This window comes from Dipodomys merriami, unplaced genomic scaffold, assembly GCF_024711535.1.
Source record: "Dipodomys merriami isolate MVZ:Mamm:240054 unplaced genomic scaffold, mDipMer1.0.p SCAF_1, whole genome shotgun sequence".
Taxonomy (NCBI): domain Eukaryota; kingdom Metazoa; phylum Chordata; class Mammalia; order Rodentia; family Heteromyidae; genus Dipodomys; species Dipodomys merriami.
Genome location: NW_027202270.1, coordinates 2,605,371 through 2,627,940, shown reverse-complemented (window position 1 = coordinate 2,627,940; position 22,570 = coordinate 2,605,371). Strand labels below are relative to the sequence as shown.

The 22,570-nt window shown below is 54.4% G+C and overlaps 1 protein-coding gene and 1 long non-coding RNA gene across 17 annotated transcripts in view; one reads left to right on the top strand and one right to left on the bottom strand.

The window, feature by feature from the left end:
• Positions 1–22,570, top strand: part of Lrrfip1 (LRR binding FLII interacting protein 1) — a 119,449-nt gene that overhangs the window by 23,751 nt on the left and 73,128 nt on the right. The gene's annotated exons all lie outside the window — the stretch shown is intronic.
• LOC138819126 (uncharacterized) lies at positions 2,541–21,720 on the bottom strand. Its single transcript, XR_011369325.1, has 5 exons — positions 21,600–21,720; positions 13,880–14,040; positions 10,742–10,914; positions 9,259–9,468; positions 2,541–4,380 (listed from the first exon to the last, which is right to left on the bottom strand). It is a non-coding gene; the product is annotated as an uncharacterized lncRNA (long non-coding RNA).

The window sequence follows — 22,570 nt, the reverse complement described above, 5'->3', positions numbered from 1 at the left end:
ATTTGAGGGCAGCAGCTCCTGGAGGCAGGGAGAGAACTTTCCAGAAGGGATGCTGCTCAAAGGCTGAACGGCCTCCCTCTGATGGGGCGGGGCCTCTCTGATGGGGCGGGGCCTCCCTCTGGTGGGCGGGGGTCTCTGATGGGGCGGGGCCCTCTGGTGGGCAGGGCCTCCCTCTGGTGGGCGGGGTCTCTCTGGTGGGCAGGGTCTCTGATGGGGCGGGGCCTCCCTCTGGTGGGCGGGGCCTCTGATGGGGCGGGGCCTCTGATGGGGCAGGGTCTCTCTGGTGGGGCGGGGTCTCTCTGATGGGGCGGGGCCTCCCTCTGGTGGGCGGGATCTCTCTGGTGGGCGGGGTCTCTGATGGGGCAGGGCCTCTCTCTGATGGGGCGGGGCCTCCCTCTGGTGGGCGGGGCCTCTGATGGGGCGGGGCCTCTGATGGGGCAGGGTCTCTGGTGGGGCGGGGTCTCTGATGGGGCAGGGCCTCTCTGATGGGGCAGGGCCTCTCTGGTGGGCGGGGCCTCCCTCTGGTGGGCAGGGCCTCTGATGGGGCGGGGCCTCTGATGGGGCAGGGTCTCTCTGGTGAGGCGGGGGTCTCTCTGATGGGGCGGGGCCTCTGATGGGGCAGGGTCTCTCTGGTGGGGCGGGGTCTCTCTGATGGGGCAGGGCCTCTCTGATGGGGCGGGGCCTCTCTGATGGGGCGGGGTCTCTCTGATGGGGCGGGGCCTCTCTCTGATGGGGCCGGGAAATGTTTTTGCTGCCGTCTTTGCTTTTCTGTTTAATTTTTGCTTTTGAGCAAATCTTTTGGAATCATTAAATGCACTTTCGCTGTCAAAGTGGTCTGTCTGTCTGCACGTTTGGAGCATGCGCGCGCTCGCGCCTCCCTGCGGCTGCGAGGGGAGGTGCCCTTTGGAGGCTGGGCGCTGAGTTCACACCCTTCACTCCACTTCCCCGTTCCATTGTGGAACCCAGGCACAGCCAAGAATGCCCTTCACCTGGTCTCTTGGTTTAAAAAGAAAACGATAGCGGGGAGCGTTATCTTTGGAAGCCAATAAGTGGCTTCAGGCTGGTCATGGGCCAGAACATGGCTGACTTGGAAGGAGGAGGAGGGGGAGAGGAAAGAGAGGAGGAAGAGAAGAAGGAAGAAAAAGAAGAAGAGGTGGAGGAAAAGGAGGAGGAGGAAGCAGAAGAAGAGAAAGAAGAGAAGAGGGAGATGAGGAAGAGAAGGAAGAAGAGGAGGGGAAGAAAGGAGAAGGGGAGGAAAAGAGGAAGAAAGTGGAAGAGGAGAAGAAAGAAGAAAAAGAGGAGGAGATAAAGGAAGAGGATGAGGTGGAAGAGAAAGTAAAAAGAAGGAAGGGGAGGAGGGGGAGCAGGAGAGGAGGAGGAGCACGTCCGCGAGCCGGCAGGGAGGAGGGGGCGCAGGGCGCAGGGCGGAGGGGGCGCAGGGCGGAGGCGGCGCAGGGCGGAGGCGGCGCAGGGCGGAGGGGGCGCAGGGCGGAGGGGGCGCAGGGCGGAGGGGGCGCAGGGCCGAGGGGGCGCAGGGCGGAGGGGGCGCAGGGCGGAGGGGGCGCAGGGCGGAGGGGGCGCAGGGCGCGCAGGGCGGAGGGGGCGCAGGGCGGAGGGGGCGCAGGGCGCAGGGCGGAGGCGGCGCGGGGCGCAGGGCGCAGGGCCGAGGGGGCGCAGGGCCGAGGCGGCGCAGGGCGGAGGGGGCGCAGGGCCGAGGCGGCGCAGGGCCGAGGCGGCGCAGGGCCGAGGGGGCGCAGGGCGGAGGCGGCGGTGGACATTGTGGTCTCTTGCCCCAGCTCTCCTCCCAGAGCACTGTGCGTTGCCTCCAAAGACAGCGGTGGAACCTTCTGGTTCCCACAGCAGCCGTTGTCGTGACCCCCGTGGTCCCTGTGCAAAGAGTGAATGAGGGTCTCGTGAGCTCTGGGTGGCCGTGGCCGCTGTGTCCCGCCTGACCGGGGTGGTTGTGGCTGGGGCTGGGCCATGTCATGAGAGCGCTCCAGCGCCGGCCGCACTGGGCCCGGAAGGCACCATCCTGTCCCAATCTTGTTTCCTTTTTGGGGTGGAGGTGGGACCAGTATTGAGCTGGGGCTAGGGCTGGCCAGGGGGCTGTACCGCTTGAGCCACGCCTCCAGCCCCCACTGCGTTTTCAAAGCAGCGTCTCTGTTTCTAGCAGGCAGCTGCCCCATCCCCGCACGGTGTTCCCTGAGGAGCTGGTGCAGCAGGCATGTGCTACTATGCCCAGCCATCAGTGAGATGGAGTCGTGAGAACTTCTCTGCCCTTGCTGATCCCGAACTACAATACCTCTCTCTTTGCCTCCCTCGTGGCTAAGATCACGGGCGGGTGGCACTGCACCCAGCGCAGTGGGTACTGTTGGGTGGGTGCACTCAGTCAGAGAGGTTTGAGTCAGAGCTGAAGCAGGGAGAAGGTGAGTGTTGTGTTATTCCAGCCTTTTGTTTGCCATATACAACCAAGAGAGGTGGGGGCGGGGCTGCCCAGGGAAGCGGGGGGGGGGGGGGGGGGGGGGGGGGGGGGGGGGGGACTGGAGGGCAAAGGTCTCCCCGCTCTGGGTGGCTAGCCAAAGGCTGGGGCCGTTAGCAGCACCTCTCATCTCCCACCTGTCCAGGCACGGGCACACGCGTGTGCACACACGTGTTTCCTTCTGAAGCACCCCTCTGAGTCAGTCACGTTGAAGGTGTAACCGGACATTCTGGGCACGTCTCCTTAGTGCTTTTCCGCTGTTCCATAGCCTGAGACTTCTTCTCCTTGTTTCGATGTTTGCTGCTTTTGTTAGACTTGATAAAAACACAGCGTTCAGTATTTTAGTAAAAGCTTTTCCTGGCGGACAGCGACTTAGGCAGAGGTACTTCAGCGTCGCAGTCCTGTGTGAAAGCAGCGCATGTCACCTTTCCTTGAGATCTGTTCAAGTCTGGGCACAGCAGAGTGGAGGACGTCACTTCTATCTCATGGGAAGGAATTTTCCTTTTATTGAAATGTTTGGTTAAAAAGGTGACGGAATTTTCCACACAAGACACTTAGCAAAGCCTAGGAAGACTGCCGGCCAAACACGGCCCTGTCCAAAGCTCGCGCCCACTGGCACGCTGCAGTTTTGCTCGCTCCAGTAACGCTTCCTGACACTGCCCAGCACCGGTGGCTCACGCCTGTGAGCCTAGCTACTCAGGAGGCTAAGATCTGGGCTTTTAAGAGTTCAAAGCCAGCCTGGGTAGGAAAGTCTGTGAGACCCTTCTCCAATTAACCACCAAAATGTCCAAAGTGGAGCTGTGGCTCGAAAGTGGTAGAGCACCAGCCTTGAGTTCAGGGATAGCGCCCAGGCCCTGGGTTCAAGCCACAGGACTGGAACAAAAAATAATAATAAAACAGCTGTTAGGATATATATAGACTTTAAATGTGTAATCCTTGCTCCAGTAAAGCTGTTTGTATCTGCGATTTCATACCCTGGAAACCCAGCTCATCTTCACCTCCATATTCCTCTTGATCTTTTGTCTCTGACTTTAGCCACGATTGACTAAAGCAGCAATGGTATCCGTGAACTGAAATCCTCTTTTCCCCCTGAAGACTAGACTTCCATAGGCCCTGGTGCATCCAGCTCCCAGCCGCCTCTTCCAGAGAGCCCCGGCTGGCGGTGCTCCTGGAGATCCACCCACGGCCGCCATCCTGCTATCCGCCTTCCAAATCTTCAGTCAAGAGGATGTCTGGACTGGGGTGGTAAATTCTCGGGGTATTTCTAAGAGACGTAGGCAGGTGTGAGATCAGGACCCATGAGGTTCCAGCCTGGACACCTCTCACAGGAGACTCTGGCTGGCTGCGTGAGGGAAAGAAGTAGCGTCTCCACATGACGCCAGGCAGAAGTAATCCAGCTACCAATCTGGCATGTTTGGGGATGGCGTCCTCAGCCCCTTCTGCAGACAATGTGTCACTGTGCGTGGGTGATTTATCGCTCCGAACTAAGGTGAGAAATAAGGTAGTTACAAAGCAGAGCTTTCGGTTTCTGCCCAAGGAAGATTTAACATTTGACAAGTTAAAGGCTGACTGGAAGCCAAAGATTGGAAATAGTACGTTTCTCATATGATTTGTCTACTGGTTCAAAATGAATAGCAGGAACCAAGCACTGATGGCTCATGTCTATAATCCTGGCTCCTTGGGAGGCTCAGATTGGGAGGATGGAGATTTGAGGCTAACCCAGGCAAAACATTGAGAGAGATCCCATTTCAACCATTTGCTCAACACTGTGGCCTAGGTCTGTCCTCCCCAGCCACATGGAGGTCAAGATCAAGAGGATCAAGGTTCCAAGCCAGTTCTGGCAAAACTGGTATTCCGTTTTTGAAGAAGCTGGGCGTGGTGGCACATGCCTGTCATCTCAGCTACAAAGGAAAGCATAAATCAGAAGAACTGGCCCAGGTACACACGCGGGCAAAAAGTAAGATCCTATCTGAAAAGTAACCAGTACAAAAACCAGCTGGTGGCTTGGCCCACTAGAAATGCACCTGCCTAGCAAGTGTGAGGCCTTGAAGTCAAAACTCTAGGGCAGAAAAAAAAATGGCAAATTCTCTGTACCTCTGTAACAGAAGATTTGTGTTGTCCTCGAGAGAATACTGGACTTTTTCCTTAATTTTGGTTTCCTTCCGATTATTCTGGGAATATCTTCACTAGTATTTTCTGAAATAAGTTGGATGCTATCTATTTTTGTCTTCCTTTATATTTTACTCCAAGCGTAATCTCTTCACTTGAATCATCTTGTGTTTTCAAGAATTGCTGTAGGTCAGCCATAAAATACAGACTTTCGGTGTCTTTAATCAGTAGCTGTCATAAAACATGCCGCAAGTGTTTTACAACACAGGGAGTGTGTCCAGATGTTTTGGATTAAAGGTAGATTCGTGGACACACTGTATATTAATCATTCACTGTATTAACCTGTAAAGGAATTCTCTCATCTTGATAGTAAATAAAACTCTGCCAGAAATCTGTTAGCCAAGGTCTTCAGCTAGGGGTTGGGCCTCCTTTTATTTCAAGTACTTTTGGATCTTGAGGAATTATTGTGAGCACGAGAAGCTTGCGACTCCCTCTCCCTGAGTCCCTGCCAGCTTTGTGGCACCAGCGTGGGCAGGAAGTGGCAGAGCCCTGCTTGGCCCCGGCCAGGGGAGCTCAGCAGATACCCGGGAGGAGTGTGGGCTGTGCCCACTTCTCCAGGCCCACAGAGAGGACTCGGGGCGCAGAGTTTCGCTGTTCCCCTCTGCCCCAGAAGGTGCAAATCTGTCTGGTGCCTGCCTGCCCAGCCCGCATGGTGTGGGGTCCTTGAATCTCATGCCGTGTGTTTATCCCAGCCATCAGCACGTCCCTGGCCACTGCTCGATGCCAAGCTGCCCTCTGAACTCATTCCTTATTACATTGGAAGTTGGCAGGTAGTCTGACCCCTGGTTGGCCATCACAGGCATTGCTGATTGAATGAATGAATGAATAAGTTTATTCTGGTTACAGCACAAGAAAGACTGCCTGAGAGACGAAAGTCTAATAAAACCTTTAGGGTGGTGCTAGTTGGGAAGGGAAGTGCCGGAGGCAGACCCTGGGGGTGGCAGGGGCTAGGCGGGGTCTCTGAGGTCTGAGAATACCTGTGACTTCCGGACAGCAGGTGCCAAAGCTCAGAGGAGTCAGGGTTAGAAATACTGACCAGTGCCACGGAGGTCACGATGAAAACAGTGGTGCAACCAGGCACCAGCAGCTCACACCTGAAATCCTAGCGCTCAGGAGGCTGAGACCGCAGGATCCGGGTTCAAAGCCAGCCCAGCAGCAGCTCACACCTGAAATCCTAGCACTCAGGAGGCTGAGACCTCAGGATCTGGGTTCAAAGCCAGCCCAGGCAGCAGCTCACACCTGAAATCCTAGCTACTCAGAGGCTGAGACCTCAGGATCCATGTTTGAAGCCAGCCCAGGCAAGAAATGCCATCAGGCTCTTATATCTAGTTAACCACCAGATAACCAGAAATAGAGCTGTGGCTCAAAGTGGTAGAGCAGTAGCCTTAAGCACAAAAGCTCAGGGACAGTGCCAGGCCCTGAGTTCAAGCCCCATGACTGACAAAAAGAAAAAAGAAAAAAAGAAAGCAGTCATGCTGAGACACCCAGAAAGCATTATGGGATAGGGCTCTGCCCACCAGAGAACCCCTGCTTGGTGGAGCACAGTGCTAAAGCACAGCTCTGTGCTGTTTATTTGCAGCATGCGCAAGGAGTGATACTATGATAAACAGACATGAGATTACTGGCCAGGCACTATTTGCAGTGCAAGTTAATTTTCTGAGCTATGTAGTAAGGAGTTCGCTTGCATTATTATTTTTGCTTTAAAAAAATAACTGAGCCAGGCATCAGTGGCTCACTCCTGTCATCGTAGCTACTCAGGAGGCTGAGATTTGAGGATCGCAGTTCAAAGCCAGCCCAGGCAATAAAGTCCATGAGACTCCTATCACCAATAAACTACTCAGGAAAATCCAGAAGTGGCAGTGTGGCTCAAGTGGTAGAGCACAAAGGCTCAGAGACAGCATCTAGGTCCTGAGTTCAAGCCCCAGGACCAGCAAAAAAAAAAAAAAAAACCACAACTTCATAGTGTCTGATATCCTAGCATTTAGGATCCTAGCTGAAGCAGGAGGATTGCAAGTTTGAAACCACAAATGAATTAAAATGAAAAATAAAAATAAATGGACTCTAATCAATAATCAAGCATGTAATCTTATTTTGTGTGTGTTGTACCAGTGCTGGGGCTTGAACTCAGGGCCTCATGCTCTACCTTAGTTTTTCCCCTCAAGGTTGGCACTCTACTACTTGAGCCATACCTCCAGCTTTTTTTGATGGCTCATTGGAGATAAGAGTCTTATGGACTTTCCTGCTTGGGGTGGCTTTGAACCATGATCCTCAGAGCCTCTTGAGTAGCTAGGATTACAGATATGAGCAAGTGGCCTGGCTTCATCAAGCTTTTTAATCTTGGTTTGAGAATTCCTTCCAGGCCTTTGAACAGATTCCAGAGACCCCGGAAACCACACAGGAAGAGAGGCTCTGCCTTCCTCCATGGGGGCCATCCGGGGGTTGTTAGAGGGGCTGGGGGCTTGTCTCGCCACAGATCATGGCACACACTTGGGTTGATGGCTGGCTTGTGTCCCACTCTCGGTATTGCAGGAGACATACGCTCTGGAGACTCGATGCGTTCTTGAGACCTGCAGGTTATGGAGCAGTTACCTGGGCTCCAAAGCCTCCATTCCTCCTCTGGCCCTAGGGTATCCAGGCCAGAGCTCCCAGCAATGGCAAGTGCCCGGCTGAGACTCTGGGCTCTGCTAGCCGGGCACTAGAGGGCGCCCGAGAGGCAAGCCAGCCGCCCAGCTCCCCTGACCATTTCTGCTTCCTTTTTTGGTGAGCATCACGCAGCATCCAATCTATACACCGTGGCAGAAGCTCTTGGTTCTATTTCTAGCAGTTTCCATACCACCCTCATCGAGTCCTGCCTGAGACCTTATTCAGAGGCCCGGCGCCCTCCCCCTCCCCCCCCCCGCCTTTGTCCCTAGCCTGTCCCTGCAATCCTGTGACCCCCCAGCTTTTCAGTCGGTCACCCCACACCTGTTCACTTGCATTCAAATAACTGCTGGGCTTTCTCTTTTCTCCTGAACTGCGTTGTGGTTGGTGCACTGTGTCAGGATTTAAAGCTCGCCTGTGATTATGTGTTTCAGAACAACCCCTTTCCTCTGCAGCGCTATGTTTTGTTTTATAGTTTCAGATATTATTCTGACAATGGCCCCTGGCGTCACCAGCCTGCCAGGAAGCTCCGTCGCCCACAAGACAAGGAACTGGCAGTGCCTGCCAGACCAGTGTGCCCGTTCCCAGGTTAGGTCTAAAGCTGTTAGGAACAGAGACAGCAAGGGCTTTCCTTTCAAATTGCATTATAGAGGAAAATGATCTTTGTGTTAGTTTTTTTTGTCTTTTAAAATTAGAAGAAAGCACAAGCTTGTAACCTTAGCACTTGAGAGGTGGAAGCAGGAAGATCATGAATTTGAGGGCAGACCTGGGCTACATAGAAGGTTCTAGGCTAACCAGGGCTACATAGTAAGACCCTGTCTCCCCAAAAGTATTTAATTAATTAATTGTAGCACTCATGGAACGCCTGTCAGAAAATTGCAGGAAAGAAGTCTCCATCCTCATATATGACATAAAGACACATAGCTTTCATTTCTTGGTGCTGTCTATTTTTGCGTAAATGCAATGTAAGCACCCAGAACTAGCACAGCATTTTGCATTCCATTACAGTCTTGTCATTAACACCTTTTCTTTTCTCTCTCTCTCTCCCTTCCTTCCTTTCTTTCTTTCCTTCTTTCTTCCTTTTTCTTTCTTCCTGTGTGTGTACCAGTATTGGGGCTTGACAAGGTCTGGGCAATGTCCCTTCGCATTTTCACTCAAGGCTGATACTCTACCCCAAGCCACACCTCCACTTCCAGCTTTTTGGTGGTTAATTGGAGATAAGAGTCTCATGGACTCTTACCCTCCTGAATGGCTAGAATTACAGGCATGAATCACCAGCATCCAGCAGAAACACCATTTCTATGGTTGGACAGGATGGCATGAAGTGGGATTGAACATGATTATTTTTTATTATACTGCCGTAAGTTTCCCTTCTGGACCATGTTTAGGAGTACAATCCTGAGGAACTAACTTGCGCGTTTCTGGGCAGACATCACCATCTACCTTCCAGAACTGTTCATGACCCTAAATTGAAACTCTGACCCTGTCCACCCCTGCCTAGCCCCAACACTTGCCTTTCTTCTGTCTCTGTAAATATGACTGACAGTAAAAGCTCATGATAAAATGACTCAAGCATATGTTCATCATACAAACAACATTGGCAACTCCTGTTTGCCTTTCTTTCCTCTTTTAAAAAAATTGCTATGCTAGCCAGGTGCCAGTGGCTCACACCTGTCATCCTAGCTACTCCAGAGGCTGAGACTGGAGGATCGTAGTTCAAAGCCAGCCCAGGCAGGAATGGCCGTGAAACTCTAATCTCCAATAAACCAACAGAAAACTGGAAGTGGTGCTGTGGCTCAGGTAGTAGAGCACTTGCCTTGAGCTGAAGAGCTGAGGGACAGCGCCCAGGGCCTCTCCCCCACCCCCCGAAAAAATTGCCATGCTAAGGATCATCCCAGAGTTTTGCACATGCTAAGTAATTAAGTCCCAGCCCTTAAGTTAGTAAAGATCAACAAATAATACAGTCTTACCAGTCCTAATTGTTACCGTTTTCCTGGTGGCCCTGTGGAGAGCAGGTAGGCAGGAGATGGCTTTTCAGCTGAGAGGTGACTGTTCCTCCCCACGCACATTTCCTAATCTGTGGCGTGGCTGATGTCATGTGGAGTTTGGTGGAACTGGCACTGTCCACCTGTTGTTTCCTGGAAGGACCTTATGCTAGCTTTCCTCTTCTTGTCCTGATACTGTATACATAAGAGTACATTGGTTTTTACATATATATTGTTATTTAGATTGTAGTGAAATACACATGACCAAAAATTCACTGTCTTCCATGTATTTTCATCTTGCACAACTGACACCATGTCCCCATCAAACACTAACTCTGTCTATCACCACCCCAGCCTGTGGCACCCAGCCTTGCCCTGTCTATGAATCTGACCACTCTAGGGATCTGGGCCAGGGCTGTAGCTCAGCACATGCTTAATGCAGGAGAGGCCCTGGGTTCCTAGTACCACAAAAGCAAAAACAGACTCCAAGGATCACATACAAGTTGCATGGTGCAGTACTGGTGCTTGGTCATGCCTTCAAACTCCAAAATCACATACAAGTTGCACGGTGCAGTACTGGTGCTTGGTCATGCCTTCAAGCTTTGTAGCATGTGTCAGAATGTGGATCCTTTTTCAGGCTGGTTACAGGACTTTGCCTGGATGGCCCCAACTTATATGTCCATCCATCCATGTGCTGCTTTTGCTAGCCAAAGGGCAGGCCGGTTTTTTTCATTTAATATGAATTATTTGAGATTTTTAACATGGTTTCATCATCATATTATCTGACTCTTTTTTTTTTTTTTCAGTCGGTTGTGGGGCTTGAACTCCGGGCCCAGGCACTGTCCCTCAGCTCTTCAGCTCAAGGCTAACGCTCTACCACTTGGGCTACAGCTCCACTTCCAGCTTCTTGCTAGTTAATTGGAGATGACAGTCTCATAGATTTTCCTTCCTGGGCTGTCTTCAAACCATCTCAGCCTTCTGAGTGGCTGGACTGACAGGCATGAGTTGGTGGCACCCAGCTAGGTAATGATCATTAATAACAAGTTATTGTGTCCTTACAAACCCTGTGAACTAGGTACCATGGCCACTCCAGTCTTTTCCTGGTAAGGAAACCGAGGCAGAGAGAGCGTGGAACTTGCTGGGGGAGGGGCTGCCCTTTCCCGCCTGGCATGGCAGCCGTGGACCATGTGACCTCATCCACTCCCCTGGCACATGCACTCTGGTAATGACACCCCTCCACATACTCAAGTATCACTCTTCTCCAACATGCTTTGCCTGTTGGTCATTTACCGGCCCGAACTGAATCCTGCCTGTGGCAGGAGCGGCTTGTTGTGAGACTTGTAATTGCTCTCTTTCAGGTGTCTGACGACACTATTCTCTGACTACCTGACGGGCGATTTCAGACGCTATATAAAGCCTAACAACCTTGAGTTCTGTCCTGAATTATTGCAGGACAAGCGCTACTCACAGAGCCGCAGGGACTTCATCATGCCCGTGTGAGGAGGGAAGGCTGGGAGAGGCGGGTGGAGAGTCCCGGGGCTGGAGCGGGAGCCGAGGCCCAGGGCGTGTCTGAGGGCGTGGAGATTTTGCGTATGTCTAATCAGAAAAGTCAGTGGAAACCTCAAAGCTTGGTAAGAGAAGCTGTAATAAAATAAACAAAAATCAAAAGTATGTTGTTATTCTACCATAATGATTTCTTAGTAGCCGAGAAAAGATAAAACCCTGGCCAAAGTGGCCTGTAGGAAGAAAACTGGTACATTTCCTGACGAGACTAAAAAGTCGGGTAAGCAATACTTGCTCCTAAATAAGAAAACTCAAGGTTGAAACAATGTTAATCCCTGAATGATTTATAAACATAATGAAATTCAAATAAAATCTCCCTTCATGGGGAAAGTTGGTTTAAAGATGAGCAAATAGATTCTCAAGCTCATCTGGAAGAATAAATAAGAAGCCCAGCTGAGAAACTTTTGAAGAAGAATAACAAGGGTGATTTTTTTTTCAACTTTTTGTTTGTAGCCTCCAGATGCTTTGCCCAAATAAAACCTTTCCTCCCTGTTTAAACCTCTGTGGAGTATCCTGTACTGCTTCTGGGGGTAAGTTCAAGTTCCTTAACCTGAGTGTCATGAGCAGTCTAAGGATATTTAAAGATCTTCCAAAGAGACTTACACAAAGTAGCCTTTTGTTTATTCTGCATTTCCTTCCAGCCTTTGTCTAGATGCACACATATCATACAGCCATTCGGGACACCCTTGTCCAAAACCCAAAAGCAAAGGAAACTTGGCTTTGAGGGTAGCAATACGAAAACACAAAATTCTGGGCTCCAAGTAGAGCTGCTACCTCCAAGTGACAGCGAGGCGCTCTGTGAGTGTCCCTAATGCTGAGGGAAAAAGCTCTAGACCTCCGTTCACGGACCGAGAGCCACGGGATGGTCCCTCGTGCTGTTCTGGGGTCTGCATTGCCAGACCTGGTGCCTTGCTCGCTGAAGTCCTCCACAGCCCTGTCTGAATGCTCCCTCCCCGTTTGGCACAGCAGGCAGCATGCCCAAGAATGAAGCGGCAGAGCAGGGGGTTCAAACCTGAGCGCCTGCCCAACTCCACCCTGGGTGTGCAGGAATCACCGGCCTCCCCTCCTCAGTGGTCCTCTCGCCTCCTCACTCCCGTGCTTTCTTCCAGCCCACTGGTACCAACTTGACCCTTGGCCTTGGTGGGGCCCCATGACTTCTGAAAGCTCAGCTCCCAGCCCGCCCCAGGGCCCTCGGGGCTGTCCCCCGAGTGCTGACTTCTTCCTTCCTCACCGCTCGGGACAGCTAGCCTGGCTAGTACCCGATGTGTCCACGGAGTCGTGCGGTGGGTCTGTGGGGCGTGGCTCATCTGCACTGGTGGGTGAGACAGCGTCCCCCGCAGCGTGGCACTGGGGACACGGGCATGGGTCCCTCTACAGCAGGCGTTCCCAAGCGGGCAGTGGCAGGCAGTGTTGGGGGCAGCGTTGATTGCCACTGTGGGGTGGGGTGGACAGCTGGTGTCTGGTGGCCATGGGACCCTACCTGCGGGTAGGCCTGAGGTTGGGTTTCCAATGGCCTTTCCCGGTGAAGTCCAACAGCACATTAGCACTGGCCACTGCTCAAGTCTGGGGCGGGGGCTTCAGTTTAACCCCAGCGCCTGCCTTTAAGCTGGGTCGGTGGTCAGAGGAAAGCCTCCCTTGGGAGATCTTCCCAGGTGCAGGCCACACCCTTCCATTAGGCAAAGGCAGCTGCCCAAGCGAGGAGCAGGGCAGAAGGTGACGTGGTCAGGAGTGGCTATTTGATCTCCAGTTATTCCAGAATTTCCACTCCCGAGCTAAACATGCCTGTCCAGACTGCCAGTCTTGCCTGGTCCTTCGGCTCCCTGTGAAGTTCATCGAAGATTGTCGTTTTCACAAAGGTGAGGCTTCTGTGCTCGGCATGACTTCTTCTCCAAAGACACGCAGTTCCTAGGAACCGGTGAGGCCAAGGCGCCGTGCGCCCGCCGCGCCCTCCTCTCATTCGTGCCGGTGACTTCTGTTGGGGCTGAAGGGGCTTGCGTGTGAAGGGGAGCCCTGGTGAATTCAGGTGTGGGCACGTGGGGTTCGTGTTTGCTGGGCTGTCTTTGTTTTCCTTTAGGGAATTTCATCTCTTGATTATTTTAGGAATGCTATTTTAGGCATTTCTGTACCTCAGATTAGAAGGCTGCTCACCTTTCCAGTTGTGTCTGTCTGTTCTTACACCAGGTAATCTAGCAGACAAGGTATTTGGCACCCACATTTTGAATCCATCCCTTATCTCTTCCTGCTTGCTGTGAGGATCCCGGGAGATTGTGTTACAAAGTCCACTGTCCTGTTCTGTGAATGACACTTGTCAATCACTTTTGGAGCCTACTTTTTTCAATTTGTTATTCTTTCAGCTATCAGGATAGATTTAGTTCATGACTCTGATTGCAAGAAATATTCTATCTCCCTGGACTGTTCAATCTTGTAGGCAGGATTACAGAGCCGTGTGGCTCGGTTCTCTTGAAATTGCCGCTTTCTGCTCCATATTGAAGTAATCGGGGTATTTTCTAACTCCTAATCAGTGGACTATTCTGTTAGCAAGGCAGCATTGTTGAAAGCATAGCCTGTTTCTCTACCACTACTGTCTACTCTGATTAAAAAAAAATGATTAAAAAAATTGAGCATACAGGGCTGGGAAGGTGGCTCAGTGGTAGAGCGCTTGCCTTGCATGCATGAGGCCCTGGATTCGATTCCTCAGCACCACATAAGCAAAAAAAAAAAACGGAAGTGGCGCTGTGGCTCAAGCTGTAGAGCGCTCGCCTTGAGCTGAAGAGCTGAGGGACAGCGCCCAGGCCCAGAGTTCAGGCCCCTCAACCGGACCAAAAAAAAAAAATTGAGCATACATAGATATGTATATGTGTGTGTATATGTATGTATGTGCACATGATCGTATGCATGTGGGTAGGTGTGTGCATGTGTGTGTATGTATGTGCTCAAGCTGACTTAAGGGGCTTTACAGAATTTGCCTCTGACACAGAACTACAGAATGGGTTCCAGTCATGCTGTTTTCATCACGTTTAGAAAACAGTCAGTTGATACTTACAGTACATTGTTTATGGAAAGCAGAACCGTTCTCCTTGGCGGTGTTTGCGGCCCACTCTTTGGTTATCCTGCGTGTGGAAATTTATTTTCTGTGATCCCTCGGCCGGCCAGATACTGGAATAGTAGACTTTGCAAGGGCATCCATAGCAAGGATCGTCAGTTCTGAGGATGGGATGGAAAAATGGTGACATCTGGCTTGCTGTGAAATTATTCCTGGACACTTTTGAAGAATAATTTTAATTCAGAAGGAAGTGAATTAGAAATTAAGCGTGCATCAGATTTCACCCTGGGGTGACAAGATTGGCACGATCTGCTCCCAGCAAAGGCTCTGTGCCCAGATACCAATAAGGGTGTGTCACCACAGCTGGCCAGCTCCAGCTCTGTGCCCCCACCTCTGACCTCCTTTCCTAGCTCTACTCCCCCTGTGTACCGCGGTACGCAGCGTTTCCGGCTACCAGGCTAGCATGGCCCTGACCCACAGGTCATTCCTGCACTGTACCTGTGCCAGAAGCCTCTTTCTTCCCTCCTCCCCTCCCTCCTCCTCTCTCTCCCTCCCCCCCCTCCTTCCCTCTATCTTTCCTTAATATACCTTCATGTTGGTACAGATTTGTTCCATTCTTAATCTATAGTCTTAACAATTTGGGAGGCTGGAATACGCAGATTGAGGTTCAAAGCTAGAGGCACAAAAGTCTGTGAGATTCTTATCTCTTCAATTAATCATCAAAAAGCTAAAAGTGCCAGGCGCTGTCAGTCTGTAATACTAGCTACTAAGGAGGCTGAGATCTGAGGATCTCCGTTCAAAGGCAGCCCGGGGGCTGGGAAGGCGACTCAGTGGTAGAGTGCTTGCCTTGAGCTGAAGAGCTAAAGGACAGCACGCAGGCCCAGAGTTCAGGTCCCATGACTGACATAAAACAAAACAACTAGAAGTGGAGTTCAAGTGGTAGAGTGCTAGCCTTGAGTAAAAAAGCTCACAGAGAGCACCTAGACCCTGAGTTCAAGCCTCAGGATTAGCACAAAACAAACCAACAACAACAAAAGCACGGGACGTATGAACACCCTATTTTCAGTCCTGCCTTCCAGACTCAATGTCAGACTTTCAACAATAGACTGCAATAATCATTGTTTTTCCACTTGCAAATTAAAGGCTTTCTCAACCTTGTTCTCTTAGCCCTCTGTTTTCTAGGAGACACTCTGTTTTGTTTCTCTAAGCCTTCTGTCTTGGCTAGCTCCTTATTCATCAAATATAGAAGCCCCCCCCCCACATTTAAGCTATATATATGTAGGTGTATATATATATATATATATATATATATATATATATATATATATATATATATATATACACCTATATAATGTGTGTGTGTGTGTGTGTATGTATGCCTTGTTGTAACCGGCTGTGTGCTCCTTAATCTGCTGTGATCAGGAGCAACACAATAACAGAGACTGGACCTGGAACTGAGGTTTGAAGTACCAAGGAACCTATGCCAGCAACAGATCCCAAGGTTCCATTAACCAAGGTTTTACTGGTTGTATGCAAAGTAAGGTACAAACTTCAACAGTGATAATATTTTGTATACAAGTGGTAGATGATCTTCTTACTCTGGGAAGGAGAACTAAATGAGGAACAGCTTAAATTTGCATAAACCTAAGTCTACCCTCGGGCTCCCACACAGTGCAGAGTGGACTCTGAGTTCCCAATGAGCCTGGACTGATGGATTTGCAGATTTCTCACAGCTTGGATTTTTGGGCTCCCACAAAGTCTATCTATTTGTTATTTATCTTTGTGCCAGTAATGGAATTTGAACTCGGGAGCTCAAGCTCTCCCTTGGCTTTTTCTACTCAAGGCTAGCTCTCTGCTACTTGAGCTACACCCACACCCACTCCCGTCTTTTTTGCTGTTTAACTGGCAATAACAGTCTCACAGATTTTTCCTGCCCAGGCTACTTCTAACTTTAGATCCCAGTCTCTTGAGTAGTTAGGATTACAGCTGTGAGCTAGCAGTGTCCTGCAAGACCTACCGTTTTTGCTTGCTGGTCCTGGGGCTTGAACTCAGGGCCTGGGCGCTGTCCCTGAGCTTTTGTGCTCAAGGCTACCACTCTGCCACTTGAGCCATAGCTCCACGTCCAGGTTTTTGAGGTGGTTAATTGGAGATAAGAGTTTCATAGTCTTTCCTGTGCAGGCTGGTTTCAAACAATGGTCCTCAGATCTCAACCTGCTGGGTAGCTAGTATTATAGGCATGAGCCACCAGCGCCTAGTTAAGATGCACCATTTTTAAAAATATAAGTTTATTGTTATTATTAAGGAGTTAACAGAGGAGTTACCATTTCATATGTCAGGTGATGAGTACATTTCTCTTTGGACAATGTCACCCCTTCCTTTGCTTTCCCCATTTCCCTCTCATTCCTGCCCACAAGTTCACTTTCCACATAATACATACTGGAGAGCATGATTGCATTTGTTCACCCTCCTTCCCTCCCATTCTAAACCCTCCTTTGCCCCCCAAGACCTATCATTTTAAGTTTCTATTCCCAAATGCGGCAAAGCCACAACAATACTGGAGATCAGTGGGAGTTCAGGGCAGCCTCTCCAAGTCCTCCACTGTACTGGGAGACTCTATCCATCTGCCCTTCCGCCCATCGTGGATAAAGGAGTCACCTGGTTCTAAGCAGTGAGGAATGTTATCCCGCCCTCACCAGAAGAGCCTGGAGAGCCAAGGGAGCAGGGGATCAAGTTAGTGGCTAGGTCAAAGGGCTGCGGCCATGGGGATGGGGGTGCTCCAGTGGGGCGCCCAGCCCAGGTGTGGACTAGCTCACTGCTGCTTTCTGGCGCTCTAGCTCTGCCTGCTTCTGTCCACTGAGGGCAGCTGGGCCTGGGCCCCGGGCCCCCCAGCTGAGCCTAACTTTGGGCCAGAGCTGGGTAGGCTAACTACAGGGCACGTGTTCTTTGTAGAAAGCAGGGATGGCCCTGATAAAGCCTGGGTGTTCCTGTGAGGTCTGGCTCCTGGGCTCCACCTGGGGGCATGTGCAGCTAATGGTCCTGAGGCGGCCGGCAAGGTTACTGGTATAGGTTAAGGAGACAGCCAATGGCATTCACTGAGCCCTGACTCTCACTGGGGACCCCAAGGTTCCCCATCCCTAGCACTAATAACAAGTGTCTTCCAGCATTGCCTAAAGCGACAGGCAGAGCAAACAAAGCCACTCTGGGCTCTGCTGTGGGAGAAGGGGCCGTAGCTTCTCACGCCACCTATCCAACATGCATGGCATGTGTGCCAGGGTCAGGCTCTGGTGCTGTCACAACGTGCTCAGGGACTAGTGCGGACTCTGGATTGAAACCTGGATTCCTTCCTCCATCTGTGGACCACCTAAACATCCTGTGAGCAGTGTGTGTGTGTGTGTGTGTGTGTGTGTGTGTGCGCGCGCGCACACACACACACATACACACACGTGCACAGAGTGATTCACAAACTGAAAGGGCTGTGCAATTCCTAGGATCGTCTCTAGAATGGCGTTTACCATATGTTGTGTTTTTAGGCAACTACCAGAAGGATCCAAACAAAATACAAGTGCCAGCCTGCTGTGTGTAGAAGTCATTAGAGAGCTATGTTCTGTGGAATGGACAGGGCTGGTGACTCAAGTTTGTGGAAAACAGAGAAGTTAGGGCTGTGATTTAGAGAAATGAGTTGATGTTAGTTACCTGACTCGCTGCCTGCCTCCCACCCGCCTCCAGCTGCCGCACTTAGCATCAAACCACACCAGAAGGCGAAGCTAGACAAACTAGCAACAAACACCAAGGAGACAGAGTAAACCAAGTTTGGGTGTGGCCACAAATTGGCTCAGTACTCAAATGTGATTCTGATGTTCCTCCAGCACACTGAGGACCTTTCTGATGTTCCTCAAACAAACTGAGGCTGCTTCAATTACAGTTCCTTCCTTTCTCAGTTCCAGGGCTGGAATGTAACTCAGTGGCAAAGCATTTGCCTGACAAGTGCAACATCCTGGGTTCGATCCCCAGTTCAGAGAGAGTGCGCACAAGAGGGAGAACGAGGAGGGAATGAAGGGAAGACAAAACACAGTTAAAATTAAGCTCCTGTGTATATGAGAGCTGGCTTTGAGTTTTCACAGTTGAGATTTAGATATTAAGAAGGGACAAAGGCTGATGAGATTACACCACATGTGCGATGGAGAAAAAGCATTTCTTTTTTGGGGGGTCTGGTCGTGGGGCCTGAACTCTGGGCCTGGGCACTGTCCCTCAGCTCTTCAGCTCAAGGCTAAGCGCTCTACCACTTGAGCCACAGCGCCACTTCTGGCTTTTTTCTTTTTGCTTATGTGGTGCTGAGGAATCGAACCCAGGGCCTCATGCATGCAAGGCAAGCGCTCTTCCACTGAGCCACCTTCCCAGCCACGGAAAAGCATTTCTTGAATTTGAGGGCCTGGGCAGTTCTGTGCCACTGACCTCACAGCTCTGTATTATACGAAGTCCCCAGGCCCACGGGGACAGGTCCCTTTTGGTGTCACTCAGGCTTTGAAAGGTCTCCTCAGGTTCTTCTGCTACTCTACCCAGGGCTGGAAACCAGGGACTTTTTGTGTGATTCTGTTTTCTTAAACTCTTAAGAGGTTTAGCGTTGTCTCCGTCAAGGTAAAATGTCTCATGTCCCTCAGCCCTGCTGCCTTGGTGTGATTTTCACCGTTCTTCCTGGACACCAGCACCTCTGCTTCTCAGCCCTACAGGGATGCAGCCCATCAGCATGTGTTTTGGAGGAGGCTCCAGACCCAGCTGTAACTCCCTCAACATCCCCGAAAGCATGGCTCAGCATGGCCCTGGTGGTGGAGCCCACACCGTCTGAGGCCTGGCCCCTGCTTGGAGGCCAAGTTCAGGAACCCAGAGCTGGCGGTTGGGCTGGGAGGATATTCCTGGCACCTGGAACACCTGTCTCCCAGCATGGCCTACAGGGACTGGCAGAGCAACAAAGCCACCCTGGGCTCTGCTGCAGGAGATGGGGTCATAGCTTCTAAAGCTGCCTATCTGGAAGGTATGGAAATATAACTTAATAAAAATGTGGGAAAAAGTAGCCAGGCCCAGGTGGCTCACTGTAACCCTAGCTACTAAAGAAGCTGAGAGCTAAGGTTTATGTCTCAGAGCCAGCCCAGGCAGAAAAGTCTATGAGACTCTTATTTCTAGTGAACTACCAAAGAGCTAGAAGTGGAGCTGTAAGTGGAGCTCAAAGCATTAGAATGCTAACCTTGAGGGGGGAAAATTAAAACATCTTGGCTTATAAGCCAAAAATAAAACCTACCTGTCTGGATCAGAATATCCAAACTAAAGGCTCAAGAAAGCATTTAATTTTGGCTGCCATTCTCCTCTGAAGCGTAAAATTCACAGAACTGCCATAGGCTCCATAAGCATCACAGTTGCTTACAGTTTGTAACTATTTTCTTCAATTAAGTAAAGTTCATAAAAGCAAGGACAGCTGTACCAGCTGGGTGCCTGCCGCCTCCTGGCTACTAAGCAGGCTGAGACCTGAGGATCCTGAAGACAAATCTGAGACACTTACCTCCAATTACCTAGCCAAAAAAAAAAAAAAAAAAAAAAAGCCAGAAAGGAAGTTTGGCCCAGATGGCACAGCGCTAGCCATGAGCTTTGTGCAAAAGCTGAGAGTCCTGATCAAGCTCCAGGTTCTGCAGGAGGAAACACATGTTCCTTTTTCTTTGTGCTAATGTTAAGTGAGGGAATGAGTTGCTCAGGCTAGGTGTTTCGTTCCTGACGGGGTGGCCGTCAGCCCGAATGGACAGCTGGACAGCTGCATGGCTGGTCCCCATTCTTCACGCCCTGCCTCTCCCCCTCAGTGCCTTGGTCCAGCCTCTCCCCCTCTGCCCCCCCAGACCCCATCTTTCCTCTGCCCCCTCCACCACCTGCTCCTTCCGAGCCCCCCGGGAAGTCGGGATGCCAGGATGGCACACCCGCACCGGAGGGCGCGTGCACAGGTGTGCCCGGAGTGCGAGGAGGGCCGGGGCAGGAGACGTGCGTCTGTGGTGCCCGGATGGTCTCGAGAGGGGGCCAGTGCACTCCGGCCCAGTCGCCAGGTCTGCCGCGGGGGCAGGAGGGGCCACGGGGCAGGAGGGGCCACGGGGCAGGAGGGGGTGTGTGTGTGCAGGAGGGGCCGCGGGGCAGGAGGGCGGGGGGGGGTGCAGGAGGGGCCGCGGGGCAGGAGAGGGGGGTGCAGGAGGGGCCGCGGGGCAGGAGGGGGGGTGCAGGAGGGGCCGGGAGGCAGATGGGCGGGGGGGGGGGTGCAGGAGGGCAGGGGGGGTGCAGGAGGGGCCGGGAGGCAGGAGGGCGGGGGGGTGCACGAGGGTGGGGGGGTGCAGAAGGGGCCACGGGGCAGGAGGGCGAGGGGGTGCAGGAGGGGCCACAGGGAGGGGGGGTGCAGGAGGGGCCCTGGGGCAGGAGGGCGGGGGGGGGAGGCAGAAGGGGGGGTGCAGGAGGGCTGGGGGGGTGCAGGAGGGGCCACGAGGCAGGAGGGGGAGTGCAGGAGGGTAGGGGGTGCAGAAGGCCACAGGGCAGGAGGGCGGGGGGGTGCAGGAGGGGCCGGGAGGCAGGAAGGGGGTGCAGGGGAGGCCGGGAGGCAGGAGGGGGGAAGCAGGAGGGGCCCTGGGGCAGGGGGGGAGGCAGGAGGGCGGGGGAGGAAGGCAGGAGGGCGGGGAGGGTGCAGGAGGGGGGGTGCAGGAGAGGCCACGAGGCAGGAGGGTGGGGGGTGCAGGAGGGGGGGTGCAGGAGAGGCCACGAGGCAGGAGGGTGGGGGGGTGCAGGAGGGGCCACGAGGCAGGAGGGTGGGGGTGCAGGAGAGGCCACGGGACAGGAGGGCGGGGGGGGGTGCAGAAGGGGCCGGGAGGCAGGAGGGGGGTGCAGGAGGGGCCCTGGGGCAGGAGAGGGGGGGGGTGCAGGAGGGGCCCTGGGGCAGGAGGGGGGGGGGGAGGCAGGAGGGCGGGGGGTGCAGGAGGGGCCACGAGGCAGGAGGGTGGGGGGTGCAGGAGAGGCCACGGGACAGGAGGGCGGGGGGGGGGGTGCAGGAGGGGCCGGGAGGCAGGAGGGGGGTGCAGGAGGGGCCCTGGGGCAGGAGGGCGGGGGGGGGCGGTGCAGGAGGGCGGGGGGGTGCAGGAGAGGCCACGAGGCAGGAGGGCGGGGGGGGTGCAGGAGGGCGGGGGGGGTGCAGTAGGGGCCACGAGGCAGGAGGGCGGGGGGGGTGCAGGAGGGCGGGGGGGGGTGCAGTAGGGGCCACGAGGCAGGAGGGCGGGGGGGTGCAGGAGGGGGCAGGAGGGCGGGGGGGGTGCAGGAGGGGGCAGGAGGGCGGGGGGGTGCAGGAGGGGGCAGGAGGGCGGGGGGGGTGCAGGAGGGGGCAGGAGGGCGGGGGGGGTGCAGTAGGGGCCACGAGGCAGGAGGGCGGGGGGGTGCAGGAGGGGGCAGGAGGGCGGGGGGGGTGCAGGAGAGGCCACGAGGCAGGAGGGTGGGGGGTGCAGGAGGGGCCGCGGGGCAGGAGGGCGGGGGGGGGTACAGGAGGGGCCGGAGGAGCCGGGAGGCAGGAGGGGCAGGGGAGGAAGGGGTCGGGGGAGGACAGGAGGGGAGGGGGCAGGAGGGGCCCGGGCGTGGCCGCCCCAGCCGCCTTTCATCCGCGCCCGCGCCGTTTCCTTCCCTCGGCTTCCGGCCCCAGCCCGCAAGGTCTCCTTACCGTGCTGCCGGGGTTTTACCCTAAATTAAGAACCCGTCGGCAGCCCTCGAGATCGCTCCTGCGGCCACAGCGGCGCTGCCCAGGTGCGGGCCATCGGCTCCGCTCCGGCAGGTGCGGCTGGGCTCGGCCGCGGCTCTCAGGTGCCCGGATCGGATCGGCCCCGCCCACCGGCCCCGCCCACACCAGGGCCCGCCCCCAGATGGACACGCCCCGCCCCCGCAGGCCCACCCGCCCGTCGGCGCCCCCCCCACGTGCTTCCGGAGAGTGGGAGAGCTCCCGGCGCTGACTCAGCCGGGGTTGGAGGGCGGGGCCGCGCGCGGGCGGGGCCGGCGGGGTCTCACCTCCCTCCCTACTGCCTTTTCCGGTAGTAGGGATTGGATGGTGACTGCTGAACCCACAGCGGGACCGCGTGGAGAGCTCTTGTGGTTGGAGGTGAGTCCTCCGCGCTACGGTCCCCACGTGGCCGAGGGGGCGGGGCGCTGGATCTTGGGCAGGCACGTGCGCGGGGCGGGGCCTGCGGGGATTTCCCCCCCGCAGGTGGGCGGGGCCTTACCGGCGCGGAACCCGAGGGGGCGGGGCGGGGCATGGGCTGGCAGGGCGGGGTCCGAGGGGCGGGGCCTGGGCTGGCGGGGCGGGGTCCGAGGGGCGGGGCCTGGGCTGGCGGGGCGGGGTCGGAGGGGCGGGGCTCGGGCTGGCAGGGCGAGGTCGGAGGGGCGGGGCCTGGGCTGGCGGGGCGGGGTCGGAGGGGCGGGGCCTGGGCTGGCGGGGCGGGATCGGCGGGGCGGGGCCTGGGCTGGCGGGGCGGGGTCGGAGGGGCGGGGCTCGGGCTGGCAGGGCGAGGTCGGAGGGGCGGGGCCTGGGCTGGCGGGGCGGGATCGGAGGGGCGGGGCCTGGGCTGGCGGGGCGGGGTCGGAGGGGCGGGGCCTGGGCTGGCAGGGCGGGGACGGAGGGGCGGGGCCTGGGCTGGCGGG